Below are 15616 nucleotides of genomic sequence, written 5' to 3' on the forward strand. Positions count from 1 at the left end.
CCCAGACTGAACTCGCCCTGAGTCCCTCTCCTAAATTGTCCAAAATGTTTAAGGCCTAGATGAGCACTCCAATATGGTTGTTTCAGTGAGACTCTGAGTGAGCATGCGTTCACTTAGGGGTGTGTGTGTGTGTGTGTGTGTGTGTGTGCACGCGCACGCGCACATGCACAAGTCAGGCAATGAAGGGAGATGAGCTCTGGTTTTAGAGACTCTCCTAGCAGCAATTGACATGGAAAGAGTTCAAGAAAATATCATATATGCATTTTTTAAATTTTTTTTCGCTTCTTTCTATAGGAGTTATAGGAAGTCATAGGAATTCCAGCTTCTGGGACGTTCCCAGTTGCCCCATCTCTAGTTTGTTTCCAGCAGAAAGTGCCAGGAGAAGCCAAAAAAGAAGTCAGAACCATCTAAGCTTATATTTCAGAGGGAAAGAAGTCAAGTCTTAAATCCTCTGGGGGTCTGTACACTGGGAAGGGAGGGAAGCTATTGGGGAAGGAGGTGAACCCCGGGGCGGTGGGGGGGAGAGGGGGCAGCACTGGGGTTCTTCTCTGCCTGCAAGGCTGCCTTGCCAGAGGCACCTGCGCACCTCAGCAGCAGAAGGCCTGGCTGGAGCTTGGAGAGGAGCAGGCTCTGCCAGTAGAGAAGGTGGGGCTGAGAAGTCTGTGCTGTGGCCAAAAGCATTCCTGGGTCCTGCCTGCCCCATTAACTCTGCCGAGGGAGGCCTCCGTCTCAGCCAGTGCAGGTGTGGACACTCAAGTCATTGCTTGGAAAATTGGGCCCTGGAGGCAGGAGCTGCCAGCTGCTCCGTGATGGGCTCTGCCGCACTCCAACCGGGCTGTGCCCAGCCTCTCTTCCTGGCTCCCCTTTCCCGGCAGTGCACCCAGCTCCCCACTGCAGCCCCTCTCCAGTCCTCGCAGTTTCCCATGTAATTTGCTTGTAACAAGCCTCATAAAGTTTGACTGTGCTTGCTGGGACTGCGGACCAGACGGCCGAGCCGAGTGTGCCCGTGTTTCTGGCAGTGGAGCTCCAGGGGTTCGTGCACGGCCCAGAGGAGCTGCCTGCCCAGGCTTTTCAGGAACGGGGGGCCATTTGACAACCTTTGGACTTTCGAAGTGGCAAGCTTTGGGTGGGCTGCAGCGTCCAGTTGAATTCTTATGGCTGATTAGTTCAGGTTTACAGGTCCAACCCCTCTTCCGTCTGCTCTCTGTCCTTGGACTTCTGAATTAACGTAGAACAAAACATGTATCGTCGTCTCATCCCCTGGGACTGTTGGGCCCATACCTCTGCAGTCAGTCTCACCCTCCCGACCCCTCCCAGCTCCTTGCCCTGTCTTTGTCACAACCCTCTTCCTTCTTTTCCAGGACTCCTTGCCCCCTGATCTCCACCCCACCCCACACATCCTCTGCATTTTTCTGAACCTCTGCCATATGCCTTATTGGCTTGGCATCTCAGTACATGGGCAGATGGACAGAGACTAAAGCAACAGAGTAGGCAAATTCCCAAGGTGAACTAAAAAGCTTTGCTCTGGATTCTTCCAGCCCACCCAAGGCACTTATCATTTTAACAAATGTTTGCAGCACCATTATGTACAGATACTATTTTAAACACCGGGGCTCTCTGTACTGTGTGCCCTGGGCTCTGAGTTACCTTGACCATTATTACTTATATTAACACTTATTTTTCAGATAGTACCATTATTAATAACTACATCTGCAGGCTCATTAAATAACTCGCCATATACTACACATTCAAATAAGTATCTTCCATATGTCAGTCATTATGCTAAGCAATTGGGGCTATAAGGTCCCCTAGGGCTTACAGAAATCTCTGGAACAGCCAGGCCCAAAGATGTCCATTGGCTAGCCTAAGACTGAGAACTGATGAACAGGCAGCTCAAACTTTTTCAGTTAGTGCTAATCTTTCTTCAGCATGGTGTCTCAAACTTGGCTATACTTTGGAATCACCTGGGAAAGTAAGATATATTGATATCTGGGTCCCTATTCCATAGGTTCTGATGTCACAGATATGGGTATAAACAATGATCAAGACTTCTTAAAGATTCCTCAAGAAGCCAGGTGCAGTGGCAAATGCCTGCAATCCCAGCAACTCAGGAGGCTGAGGCAGGAGGATTACAGGTTTGAGGCCAGACTCAGAAACTTAGCAAGGCCCTAAACAATTTAAAAAGACCTGTATTAAAATTTTAAAAATATTTTTATAAAACAGCTGAGGGTATGAATCAGTGGTTAAGAGCACCTGGGTTCAATCCCCAGTACAAAAAAGAGTTCCACAAGTGATTCTAATATGCAGAATGAGCCTCTGTCCAGAGCACTTGTAAACTGTGCTGCCTTGCATTACATTCTGCTGTTTTCGTGCTTGCTGCCCACAAATGGACCTTGCTTCCTCTGTAAGACTATAAACAACTTGGGCACACAAATGTGCCTCTTACATTTTCTATGTGGCCCCCAAACAGCACAATGCCGAATGCCCCAAGAATAGACATCAAATACTCATTGGAGAACTACAAATTGCAGGGTGTAATAACTAACAAGTATGTGTGTGAGGGGGGATGATTCAACAAAGACCTGCGAAGGACTTCCCAGCCCCTCAAACAAAGGCAGTGGGCCTGAGGCACTGTCTCCGACAACTTGGACAGACCCCTCACAGCCAAATGCCTCTCCTAGAAACATCAAATGTGCTCCTTTACTTGTTCTCCCTCTTAATTTTCCCCATTTTTTTTAATCTCCCACAGGATTCTTTTTCTAAGGAAACCTCTCTCTGCATTTAAAACTGTCTATTTTGCAAACTGTAAACAGGTGCTACTTTGCTTCCCAGAACCCTCCTCACCTTTCAAAGCTAAAACCTAGAAGCCAGCCTTCACCACCAGCCCAGTCAGGAGCCAGTCCTTCTGCCCCTCCACTGTTGCCCATGTCGGGTCTGAAGAGCTCCATATAGTCGAAGCACAGTTATTAGCAGATCTTGGGTCCTTTACAGGAAGGTGGCCAAGCCCGTTGCTCCTCATACATGTGGGTGTGGGAGTGGGATTATAGCATTTAATCCAAATAAGATTCATCTGTCAGCCAAGTGTCTCACTCCAAATAGCTTGGATCCAGAAAAATGTGAAGTACAATGTTAGTTACTCCACCTACTAAGTGCAGAGTCATGAAAAGAATAGGAGGAGACAAGCAAGGGCAGGAGCTTTACTTTTGAGAAGCACTTGAAAGCATCCATCCATCCATCCATCCATCCTTCCACCCATTTATCTAACTGATCAGTCAGTCAGATTTATTGTGCCCTTCTAAACAGGGGCTGGTGATAGGAACTGAGCTGAATAGGGCCTGACCTCTACCTTCCAGAGATCCCAATTTAATGGGGGAGAAAGTATGTACATAAATGGGTACATCCATGAGTTAAGTGCTGTGATGGAGCTCAGAGGAAACTTCCTACCCAGTTTGAGGGGTGGGAGCAGGATGGCTGGGAGGGCTTGCAAACTCCAAAAAAACTCAAGGCCCTTCAGCAAACAGAACCCCCTGGACTCTCCAGAGGCACCTGTAATGATGTTTAAAAAGTAAACAAAGTGAGATGAAGGAAGTGAGGTGAGATTAGATTTGAAAGCGGCAAGTGTAGGCCAGGTCCATGGGTGCAGGGGACAGTGTTCAGCCCTACCACTGGGAGCTCACAGAGCGCCGTGGATGCTGTGAGCACTGGGTGCAGGGCATGAGAAGGGCAGGACAGGGGCATATCAGAAAAGACCTCAGGAGACAGGGAGGTGAGTGGGGGGGTTGGCTTGGGTCTGATTACTTCCCCAGGCCTGGGCTCTGGGAAGTGACTGGCCACCTCTGTCACTTCTGCCACTAAGCATTTCACAAGTAACTGCCCAGGCACCGAGCAATTGTCAGATGGCAATGCCATCATCTCCTGTGAAGGTGCTCTCTGGTTGAGACTTCACAGACACTCCCCATTGCATGGAGCTTGTCTGAGATAAGAGAAATTATTAGCAATTCTTGTTGGTGTTACATGCTCTTTTGAGAACTACAGGTACAGACCCACAGGTGCATTTTTAAATGATAAGGACTCCCTAAGAAAAAATAAAACCCCCATTCCCAATGACACCTGCCATAGAGGATATCAGATTAGGTTTAGGATACTATATGTCCTATATCTTTGTGTGTGTGTGTGTGTGTGTGTGTGTGTGTGAGAGAGAGAGAGAGAGAGAGAGAGAGAGATATTAGGGATTAAACGCAGGGCCCAATACACTGGTCAGGTGCTCTACCACTGAGCTACATATACCCCTAGTCCTTTTTATATTTTCATTTTGAGACAGGGTCTTGCCAAGTTGCCCAGGCTGGCCTTGAACTTGCCATCCTCCTGCCTTGGCCTCCCAAGAAGCTGGTATTATAGGCGTGTGACACCACACCCAGCTCTATATCTTTCTTTGTTAAAGTTCCATTTAGAATCTGGGTCAGTTGTTCTCCATCTGCCCCTGAAGCTCCAACAAGCCATTTACTCCCCAATCTCTGCTTAGCAGAATGAATGCAAAAATCATTCCAGGGTTAAGGCCAGAAGGAGCCCACTGAATATACCTTTGTTTGCTTTTTAAACATCATTACAGGTGCCTCTGGAGATTCCGGGGTGTTCTGTCTGCTGACAGACCTCAAGTGCTCTGGAAAGCTCACTTGGCAGAAGCCCTGGGGGAATTCTGTGGCCCACCCGGGTTAGGCATTGCTTTTTCCCTTCTGGGTGTTTCTTTTTAATGAGAGTATCTGTTGAGCTGTTGGGGAAAGGAGAAAGTTTATTCCTGTTCATTCTGGGCAATTTTCTGTTGACCTGATTTTTGCCAAATACAATGGAGAATTCTGTCACCAACGCAAGATGATCTTTTTGATTGTAGGAGAAGTGGCCAAGGAGGTGAGAAGATCCAAGTGCGTGAAAGGTGGCAGGGACTTTCCAGACTCCCTCCTCATGACCACAGGGAGGCAGGTAGAGGCATCCCCTTTGCACAAATGAGGATAAAGAAACTCGGTGATTTGAATAATCACAGAGGTGGGAAGTAGCAGAACTGGGTGCCATGGGTCTGCACCAGGGCAGGCTCCTAATTAATATCTGAGGATTTGAAATTCCATCTGCAAAATTAGCTGGAAGAAGAGCAGGCCTTCTCTGATTAATTTAGGAGAGTGATTAATGAGGGATGTAAGGTTTGATAAAAGGAATATTCAATCAGATTTGCAACTTGCAAATCTCCCTTATGGAAACCTTCCCTGAGGCGTGTCTTGTAAGCTGGGGGGACCAGGTGAAGGCAGCAGAGCAGGGCCTTTGTATGGACTTTTGTTTGGGAAGCTGTGGCTTGATAAGTTCACGTAATGAATGACTGACTGACCAGGGCAGGAACCCGGGCTCCTGGCACCTAAGTGAGATGTCTTCACTCTACACTTGTGCTTTGCAAGCTTCGAAATTCTTCAATCAGTAGAGGTTTCTAGATTCCACTCCACAATCACTGAACCACCATTTTGAAAACAGGACATGGAATCCATATTTTGAAGAGCATCCTCACAGAAGGTGATTTTCCCTGACAACATCAACATTGGTGAATGGGGTGTGTGTGTGTGTGTCTTAGACTTTGAGGGTTGGAAGAGCCAATTTTTCCTTAATGTGGAAATGAAACTTAACCCTAAGCACTCACTAGTCAACTGATGTCTTCTAATGTAAAACACAGTTCTGGAAGGAAAACTAGAACGCACCCCTGTTCTCCTGAATGTCTAGCAAACTCACTGTGAGGAATTTCTTCCTTGTATCTAACTATAGATTTTCTTTATTCCTTTCCCCCCCCCCCATTTTCTTATCTTTACTTGTAGAGAACATGCGATCACCATCCCTTGGGTGTAATTGAAAGAAATTATGTCTCTCTCTTCAGAATCCTCTACTGCAGACTGAATACTCTGTCCTCTCAGCATCAGAATTATGAAATATTTTTAGACTGAGGCAGCCCTGAGCTATAGACCCTGAGGACGACATCACAGAGATGTTCCAAAGATATACTTTTTTTCCAATGTGACATATTTTGAATAAATAGTGTTAAAGATTCACATTGATTTCACTTAAGAATGGAAACATATATTTTCAATCTTCTTCTGTTGCACTACATTTTACTAAAAGAATTCCCCTAATCCAGGGTTAGGAAGCATACAAAAATGAAGACTAATTTTAAAAATCTCTGATCATAATGCTACACTCTTTATGCAAATCAATGAAAGCAATCAATTCATTTTTACAGGTCACTCCATCAAGATTCGCAGTGGGAAAAGGTCGGCAGTCAGCCTTCCCCTTGACAGAGGGAATCAGCAAAGGGAGGAAGGGGTCTTTTCCTATCTGACCCTCATTCCCACACACCCCACTCCCCCAAAAAAATCTATTTATTTTCCCAAATTTCTGAGGAGTGATTCCAGTTTAGACTTAGGAAGATAATTCATGTGCATATTTTCTCTTGATAAAACAGATCACAGAAATGTCCTGGGGTGGGGGTGAAATGGTTTGGGTGATATGACAAGATTCACAGAAAGGAGCAGAGGTCTCTGAGTACGGCTGGGTCACTTGGACATGATGCTTCTCTTCCTGGCACTTGGCCAAGAGACTGTCTTGGCTCCGTAGAGAAATCATTGCATTTTTTAAAAAAAACAAAAGTTTGTTAAACTGGTGCAGTAGGACTTGATTTAATATCCAGTCAAGTTCAAAATTTTCCATATGGTCAAAAACATGAATCAATAGTTGGTATCTATTTACTTTTGTTCTACTTTTTTATTTTATTTTATTTTTGCTTTGTAGGAAAAAAAAATAGTAGTATTTGGAAACAGCCAACAAAAAGAAATAAAGTCATCTGAGAAGGTGCTGAGACCAGCGTATGTCCTAGCCCCATGAAAGGACCTCGCACAAGACGGTGAATCGGCAGAAAGATCTGGAACGCAGTAGAGATGGAAGTTCAGACAGGAACACGTGGGGCAGCACGTGGATAGTGCCGTGGGCAGGACACACATGCTTTATGACCCAGAGATGCCACTCTCTCCAGCACCAGCCAACTCTGTCTGGAAAGACCCTTTGGATATCCATAAATGCCATGTACAAAGGAGATTTTTTTGTTGTTGTTCCTAAAGGCTCATTTCCTCTGGCGGCCAATGAATAAAAGGTACAAAGAAAAACAGCCAGCCATGCCCGGGAAAGACATCAGGGCCACACCTTCCCCTGGCCAGGAGATGAGAGCAGGGAGGGAAGACAAGAGCACGCCAAGCCCTTTCCCTCGTGGCCAAAAACCAAATGTGGTTTGCAGATGCCTTGGCCAGCGACGGCCCCTGGCTGGGAACTGCCTGTGCTCCTGTCCCGCTCCCTCACACCGACTCCGAGGGGACCCATGCATGCTCTCTTTCTGCCCTGCTCTGGCCTGGGCACCGGCCCCCTAGGAGAGTCTAGCCCTCTTCCTCGGCCGAGCAGCTCAGATGTGCCACCACCTGCCAAACCAGCCTTATGAACGGAAGATGCTCAGTGCCCCTGCAGCCCAGAAGTCCCCTTGAAAACCACCGTGAAACTCTCCATGGAAAGAGCTGAGAGCTGAACCACTCAGAGGCAGTTTCTTCAAAATAAGATATCAATCAAATTCATCTTTTCCAAGCTGCCTGGAATGCCAAATTACGTGTGGGCAACATAAGGACAGTCCTGGCTGCCTAAATTGTGCACTGATGAGATACGGTCTGTGGTGTCTCCAGCGGACATCAGCACATGTTTTCACAGAAACACACTCAGAACAGGACGTTTCCCATGGGCCACCTTTCGTGGCCTTCCTGCTTTCCTAGGCCGGCTTCCCTCCCCTCCGCTGGTCTTGTTTGGGAGTTGACTTGCCCTCCTTGGGCATGATGACCATGGGATTTCAATTTTCTCCCTGGTTTTATACAAACCGAAGGGATTGAGGTATTGATGGTGTCAGTGGTAGCTTGTGGTGACCTTCCCAGCCTTGTGAAGATTTTCGATGGTGTTCACAGTCTGGAGAAATGTCAGTGGACATTTGCTTAAGCCCAGAAGGACCCACACACGAATCATGGTTAGGAGGCCTCATTTCTACAAGGAGACCCGGATGCTAAGGGCTCTCCTTCAGAAGAGGGTCCCTCATGCAGTTCCTCCTTCCAACCCAATTGAGCAAGTGACATGCCTGGTCACAGAACCACAAGCTCAGTCTGTCACTGACCTGAAGGTCAAGGGTCCAGAGAGGTATTCTTCATTTTCTTCAAGGTTATCTGTTGGTACAAAAGGGACCCCACTGTACACGAGACTCACAAAGCAGCAGGACCACGTTCCACGAGGCCACTGAACTCTCACAAGACTGCATGGTTTCGAGGAGAAGGCTGCCCCAGGGCTGTTCTGGAAGGCTGGGGTGGGGTTGGCCGAGAGGGAGGGAGACTGTGCGGTGGGGGGATGTGCTGAGTGCAGTAGAAACCTGAGCTGCCTCTTGTGCTGAATGGAGGGCTACTTTGCCAATTTGGGTTTCCCCTTCAAGCCCCCAAGGTGATGTGCGAGATGCCACTCGCCCAGGCATAGGCAATGGCTGGACGGGGCTGGTGAAGTTACAGCTGGCCATCTAGATACCGCCCGAGTAAATACCTGCCCAGAACTTGGGAAGTGAAGCATTTTCAAGAGATGAAAATGCCCACATGTAATGCCAAGGGCAAGGGCTCGATCCTGGGGAAGCCATTAGCTCTGCCCTTTCCCTCCCTGCCTTTGGGCTAACTCTGGGCCAATGGTTCCATGTGGGTCATAAGAAACATGAACAGGGACATAAATGGCTGATGATGAATCTGCCACCAACATTTTACAAAGCCACAGTTGAATACTGGCCGTGGTGCTGGAAGTCTCAAGGGTTGTTTTTTTTTTTTTTTTTTGCTTGTTTTTGTTTTTATAGAACACACCATTGAAATACACTGTTAGTGGGTGGTATAGCACAGTGGCTGGGTGTAGGCGCCGGAAGCAAGTTGGCAACGTGAAGTCCTAGCGCTGCCTCTTACATGCATGAGACTTGGGAAGCAAGCTATTTAATTTCATTGTGCCTCAGTTTTATTTTTCCCTTGGAAAAACAAGGTTGATGATGATGATGGTACTTCCATGGATTTGTTGTGAGGAATAAATAAGATTGAACATACAAAAGAGTTAGAGGGCCTTGCTAGGAATTGACCTTGGGACACACGTCAAGTCACCACTGGGATGGTGGTCACCAATGAGCCAGAAGGAGCCTCAAAGGCATCTGGTCAGATGCCACCACCACACAAAGAAGGAAGCTGGATTCCTGAGAGGCAACGATTCTTGCCAAAGGTCACCAGTAGCATGGTGCTAGTGCTGTCCTCTCCTGACTCACAAAGGGAACGGTGGCACTTAGGTGTCATCTTCCTCACTAAACACAAATGTTGACAGGCGTCACCCTGAACTCTCCGTTCACGGTGTCACCTCCCCAAACTGAACAGCTGAAACATTTTCCAGGCACCACATAGAAGAGTCCCACAGGGGACCATTCCCAGTGAGTCCCAGACAGAGGCGCTTGTGTAATGAGACGAGGGAAGGGCACAAGGCTTGTGTCCCCACAGCCAGCTGATGGATGGGAGGCCCCTGTGCTATGGCAAAGCCACTTCCCATTACTAATTTGATGGTGTGTGAAATGAGCCATGTTTATGAGCAGCCGAGGGAGTTCCTTCAGGGGAGCTGCCCCGTGTTCCGTGAGCCCAACTGTCCCAACAGGGTGTCAAGATGGCTTCTGACCCTCTTTGCTGACTAAGAGTGGTGGCGACAGTGACACACAATTTGCTGCATTTCTCCTTTCTTGACAAAACCAGCCTGGTCTTTGGGAAATAATACCTGCTTGTTTTTGGTGACTCTACGCTTGACTCTTGCTCCCCTCTGTGCTCTTCTGAATCAGTCCACCTTCCCTGGGAAGCATCATTTTGGAGAAAAATAGGTTTCATTTGAATTCTTTCAAGGGAGGTCACTCACTCTGTGATGTCTGAGATATCGGGTTGAGCTGGTAAAATGGGACAAGTTGATATTATATTAAATAATCCTAGCCTGAGGTTAGGGATGGAAGTGCTTGGGACAGCAGAGGAATAAAGGATTGATTCTAAGTGTGGGTGTTCTCTAGGGGAACACAGTAGAAGCACAGGAGTCTTACAGTTCTTCAGTAAAATCTATCAACAAACTTTTCTTTATAAACAGTGCAAGGACCAGGATGGACAGTCCTCTGGTGAAGACCCACAAAGACTTCCACACGTGTGGTGAGAAGCAGAGGGAAGGAGGAAGGCTGGGGGAACGCTCCAAGGTGTTCGGTGGTGACCTGGACAGCAGGATATTACTTGATAGCAAGGACATATGAAATAGAACTCACCAGCCCTCTGCAGAAATGGTGCATTCTGCAGGCAGGCTAATTTTGGTTACATTTTTCTTCTTCTTTTTTTTCTTAACAAATGTGTTAGAGATTGAATTATGTACCCCCAAATCCAGAGGGTGATGCTCTGACCTCCAACATGACCTTATCTGGACACAGGGCCTTTAACAAGGCAATTAAAGTTAAATGAGGTCATAACATGGGACCTCATCCAATAGGTCTGGTGTCCTTACAGGAAGAATGAGACACCTGAGCTTTCTGTCTCCGCTCACACACAGACAAAAGCCATATGAAGACCCAAGGAGGCAGCTATGTGCAAGCCAAAAGAGGGGCCCCACCAGAAGCCAATCATGCAGGCACCTCAGCCTTGAACTCCAACCTCCAGAACTGTGAGAACATCAGTTTCCATTGTTTACACCCCCAATCTGCGGTGTTTTCTGGGCAGCCCAAGTGGACTAATACAAGAACTCCTTCTGCCTTCCAGTCGGACATGTTAATTTTTCCCGAATCCGTTTTCACCTGGAATGCTGTGCCAGCCAGTGCCCCTCCAATCTGGAGAGACAACTCCTTATATAAGTGACTTTTAGAAAGCCTTGAAGGAAGGATCCAGAGGGAAGGTGAACAAGGCTCTTCTGTCTGCTGCTCTGTGGAGGTGAGGCTCAGCAGCAGATCCTCAACCATGAGGGGACAGTAGAGGTTCCAGATTGTAGAAATATTATCTATTTTTTTTCTTTCTTCTCTGTTGCTTGGAATTGTTATTGTCCAAGGAGAGCTTAGTCCCTCTTTGAAGGGCTTTCACTTGATTAAATCAGGTCCATCCAGGAAAATCTTACTTTTGATGAAATCAAAATCAACGAATTTGGGACTTGAATTCCATCTGAAAAATCCCTTTGCGGTGGCACCCAGACTTGTGTTTGATTGAATAGCTGAGAGAAGGTATGTGTACATTATAAAGTGGCTGCCATCTCCTGTGGGACACTCCAATGCACTAGGAATAATCTCTCTTGTAGTCCATCCTAACCAGGGATGCACCAAAAAGGGAACTGGGGGTAATACTGTTTAGCTATAACAGGGCCATCACAAGCCCATCTCAGCACTGAAGGCTCTGGATGTCCTTTGGTTTCACTTGCATGGTCACATCTAGGGTTGGTCTGTCAAAAAAACTCTTCCCTGACTCCCTTGGAAAGACCACCAGGCTTCAGAAAGACATGTTCTCCTCCTCTTCCCTTAGTGGTCCTCCTTAGGTTTAAACCCTGTCTGGGCTCACCACGGTAGTCTTTGTTTCTGTTCACTGAAATGGCCTAGGAAGGATCCATCTACACTCTGGTGGATGCTTTGCTGTAGGTCTTCCAATGATAAACGCAGGTTGAATCATGGCTTTGCCATTATAAGCTGTATGGAACTGGGCCAATCCTTTTCCTGTTCATGGCTCAAAGAATAATCACCCCTTAGGGTCACCCTATGGACTAAGTGACAGAGTATATGTAGAACTATGCATGGCACCTTTACACTGTAAGAATTTGATATGTGATAACACATCTGGATCATTATCATTGTGACTGTTATTTGAATTACTTTTTCACATTCTTTAAAGAAAATCTCATACATTTCTTATCCAGATCCAGAATTACCCTAACCAGATTTTTATCAACTGATGTGCTCTTCACCACCTCAAGAGTTATCTCAAGTTTCTAGCTATTTTAAGACACATATTTAGAGAGTCTTCTAATTGATATCAGACCTTCAGCATTTTCTCAGATACACTTCCCACCACGGCACCAGCAGCAGCAAAGATAAATATAATAATGATAACTCCATGGAACCTCAATGTGTGCTGAAGGAGCCAATGACAATATGAACAGCAGGAGAGGAAGTTTCTTCCTACCAATTAATGGGAAGCCAAGTCTAATTTGCCACCTGCATGGCACTTTTGAACCTGTCAGGGAAAAAGCAAACCAGTGAACTTCATCTTGTCACTAGTCTTCTTAGGGGCTGCTCTCTAAAGCAAAGGAAAATAGCATTCATTAAAGTGAAAAATAGAAAGCCCGTGTCAGCCCCCTACATTCTCCTCTTAGTTAGAAACAGAGTCCATGGTTGCCGATGGGAAGGTGGTTCTGAAAGCCCACTGGATCTGTGCTGACTCTGGAGACTGAATATTTTCTTAATAATTTCTGATTTCTTTTTGAAAAGTTTTGACTGTTAAGTCATTAGCTCTCTTGGAACTTCAGAGTCAAGGGACATTTTAAACACTGGAGTTCTAAATCTGAGAGAATGTTGTATAAAGTCAAAGATAAATTCTAAGTGTAGAATACAGGACTTCCAAAATGGGTTCTCCTTGAATCATCTAGAATAACTATAAACACATTTATACAATCCATTATTAATACATTCCTTGGTAAAACACCCACAATCAAACACAAAGCCCCCTTCCCAATATATTTACTTTGCTTACAATTATGGATGCGACCACTAGGAGGCAGGGTAACAGATGACCAGGATGTTAAAACTAGGGTCGACATTAATGCAGCTTATATTTAGTAGATCTCCCATGTGCCAGGAACATTGCAAGGCAAAGCTACTTATATTCTAGAAAATTTTCCTTAGTTGAAAATAAACATATTTATTATTGCCACTTTTATATAGAAACCTTATGCTATCAACTTCTAATTTATTGATGATGCACCTAATCAGAAAAAAAAACAAGCTCTTATAGAACATTTCTCACAAATTATGGTAATCTAATTCTCATCGTATCCTCATTCCTTGATTAAAATTACCTCCTTCCTTTGTTATGAACTCTTCATCATCTGGGTGAGGCTCCACTCTGCTGGCACATAGATATGGAGGCTTTTGGCCCCATGGGGGGCTTTCCCCTGCTTCCAGAGGCACAGGGACTTCTTTGCCCTCATCCCAGTTGAGCTGTGGTGCTAGGCCCAGGAGCAGCCTCGTGCCCTCTCTGCCCCTCCTACCCCAGCCTCATATCACAGTGAAGGACTGAACTCAAATGCACCAAAGTCAAGGGGACTCATGGGGCCAGAGTGCTGAGAAATCCTCTCTACCTCTTTTGAGGATGATATTCCTTGTGAAGTCTTTTCTTCCACGGTATTTCAGTTAAAGAGGCCTGGACTGCTCTGAGAAAGACCCGAGTATGTAGCTCACCAAGTTCTACTTTAAACACCAGGGGTAGTTAGATTGTCCCTCCTTGGAAATTTCATGAAGCAGAGTGGTTGAGGAAGGACGAAGCCTGTCTTGATTTGGCATGTAGCTGTTTATTACTAGAAACCCAGTTTCCTTTTGAATCAGAGGGACAGGTTTTATTTGTCTTTTCAATCTCTGGGGCTCAGCTCTACTCTTCCTGAAATCTCTTCTCCCCTACAGGATAGGGTGGCAAGGAAAGAGAAAAATCATGTACCAGAGCCTCGAGACCATTCCCTTGCATGTACGTCCATGTCTTTTCCTCCTTGAGGGCTATTTCCATTTTTTCTCTTTCTGACCAATACTTCATGTGCCATCAGTGACTCAGGTTGCCTCTAGCAACAGCTTTGCGTAAGCAAATCATCACCCACACTTTCTCCTTTTAAGAATTGTTTCCATAAACCTGTAACTTTCACCACAGTGTATTTCCTAACAAGATTTATAACCAGGAGACTTAATGGATTTTAATAAATGGGACACTTGAAGTATTTCCGTCAGGCCAAATTGTCACGTTAGGGACATTTTCCTGGGTACAGGCATTTTGTGTAGGATAATTTCCCAATATACACACACACACACATACACACCCCTTTATGGGTATCTCCATATGTTATTCGTATAATAATACATAAGACAATAAATTGCCTTTGCAAATATTGGATATAATAGAACTAAGCTCAATTTATTAGATACCAGGATTAAGACATTAAAATTAAGGCAAAATAGGGAAAGAATAGAATATATTTGTCTTTCCATGTGCTTTCTCCAGGGAGGACATGAACTCAACTAGCAGTTTAAGACCCTCCCAGACTCCCTGGGCATCACTAGATATGCCCTATATGCCCATTTATATATCAAGTCAGAATTTTCCAAACCAGCTCCCACTTTAAAGCCTCTGTGCTGCCCAGGTCCATCCACAGTAGTTGAGGATAAGAAGAACAAGAATGTCCTGATGTCCAGGAGAGTCTTTATGGGCATATCTGTCCCTAGACAAATCTTCTTAGGAAGGAACGAGCCAAGAAAACACCACAAAGAAGTTCTAATTTGAAACACTATTTGCATTGAATGTCTAATTTTCTATTTTCAATGGCCATTTACATCTCTGCCTTAAATAAGCTTCATATATATATACTCACATGCTCATTCATATATACAGGCATATGTTTCTTAACGAGGGGGTATGTACTAAGAAACTCACCCCTAACGATTTTGTCATTATGTGACCCTCACAGGACATAGTTTCATAAGCCTCAATGGTGTAGGTCAGTCATTCGACGTGACCTCAACATGTGATTCATGAGGCTGCTGCTGGTGGGACAGGGCAGGCTGGTTACCGTTAAATTTTTATAAGAACAGAGAGTACACTCTAGAATAATGTTGAAAAACACACAGTGTAGTAAATACATTAACCAGTAATGGAGTCATTTATTGTCATTGTAAGCGTCATTACGTAGTATGTGGGATCCTGTGTGATAAAATTTTGTACAGCTGGCAGCGCAGAGGACTTTTTCACACCAGCCTCACACAGTCACACGAGTAGAGCATCCTGCTGCCATGTCAGGGTGGCTGTGTTGCCACTAGGCCGTAGAGTGTTTCAGCTCCATTACAATCTCATGGGACTGCCATCAATTGTGTATGGAGTCCATTGTTGACTGAAAAGTGGGCTGGGGGGGGTTGTCACTCAGTGGTAGAGCATTTGTCTGGCACGTGTGAGACCCTGGGTTCTATCCTCAGCACCACATAAAAATAAATAAATAAAGGTATTGCATCTGTCTACAACTAAAAAAGTCATTAAAAAAAAAAAGTCACTCTGCGTGCCTGGCTGTAAAGGGTGCATGCGTCATGATGGGTGAAACCTGTCAACTGGACAGCTCACATTAGCTTCAGAAAAGCCTGAGAAGGATTTTGAACTACCTAGGAGCCACGGAGGGAGGTCAAGTTTAGTGGTGCCAAACTTAAAATCTCATGAGAATAAAATCTGCTGTGATTTGCTTTGCTCTTTGTCCTTGTCCTATCTGG

General features: G+C 45.5%; 1 long non-coding RNA gene across 1 annotated transcript in view; it reads left to right on the forward strand.

The window, feature by feature from the left end:
• LOC124083361 (uncharacterized) overlaps positions 1-15296 on the forward strand; it is an 87264-nt gene extending 71968 nt beyond the window's left edge. The window contains exon 5 of the long non-coding RNA XR_009225471.1: positions 6817-15296. This is a non-coding gene — a long non-coding RNA (uncharacterized LOC124083361). The remainder of the gene's footprint in view (positions 1-6816) is intronic.
• Positions 15297-15616: the final 320 nt, after the last annotated feature.

The sequence above is a fragment of the Marmota monax genome, unplaced genomic scaffold (assembly GCF_021218885.2).
Source record: "Marmota monax isolate L192 unplaced genomic scaffold, Marmota_monax_Labrador192_F-V1.1 WCK01_AAM20220418_F8-fsc00055, whole genome shotgun sequence".
Lineage (NCBI taxonomy): Eukaryota > Metazoa > Chordata > Mammalia > Rodentia > Sciuridae > Marmota > Marmota monax.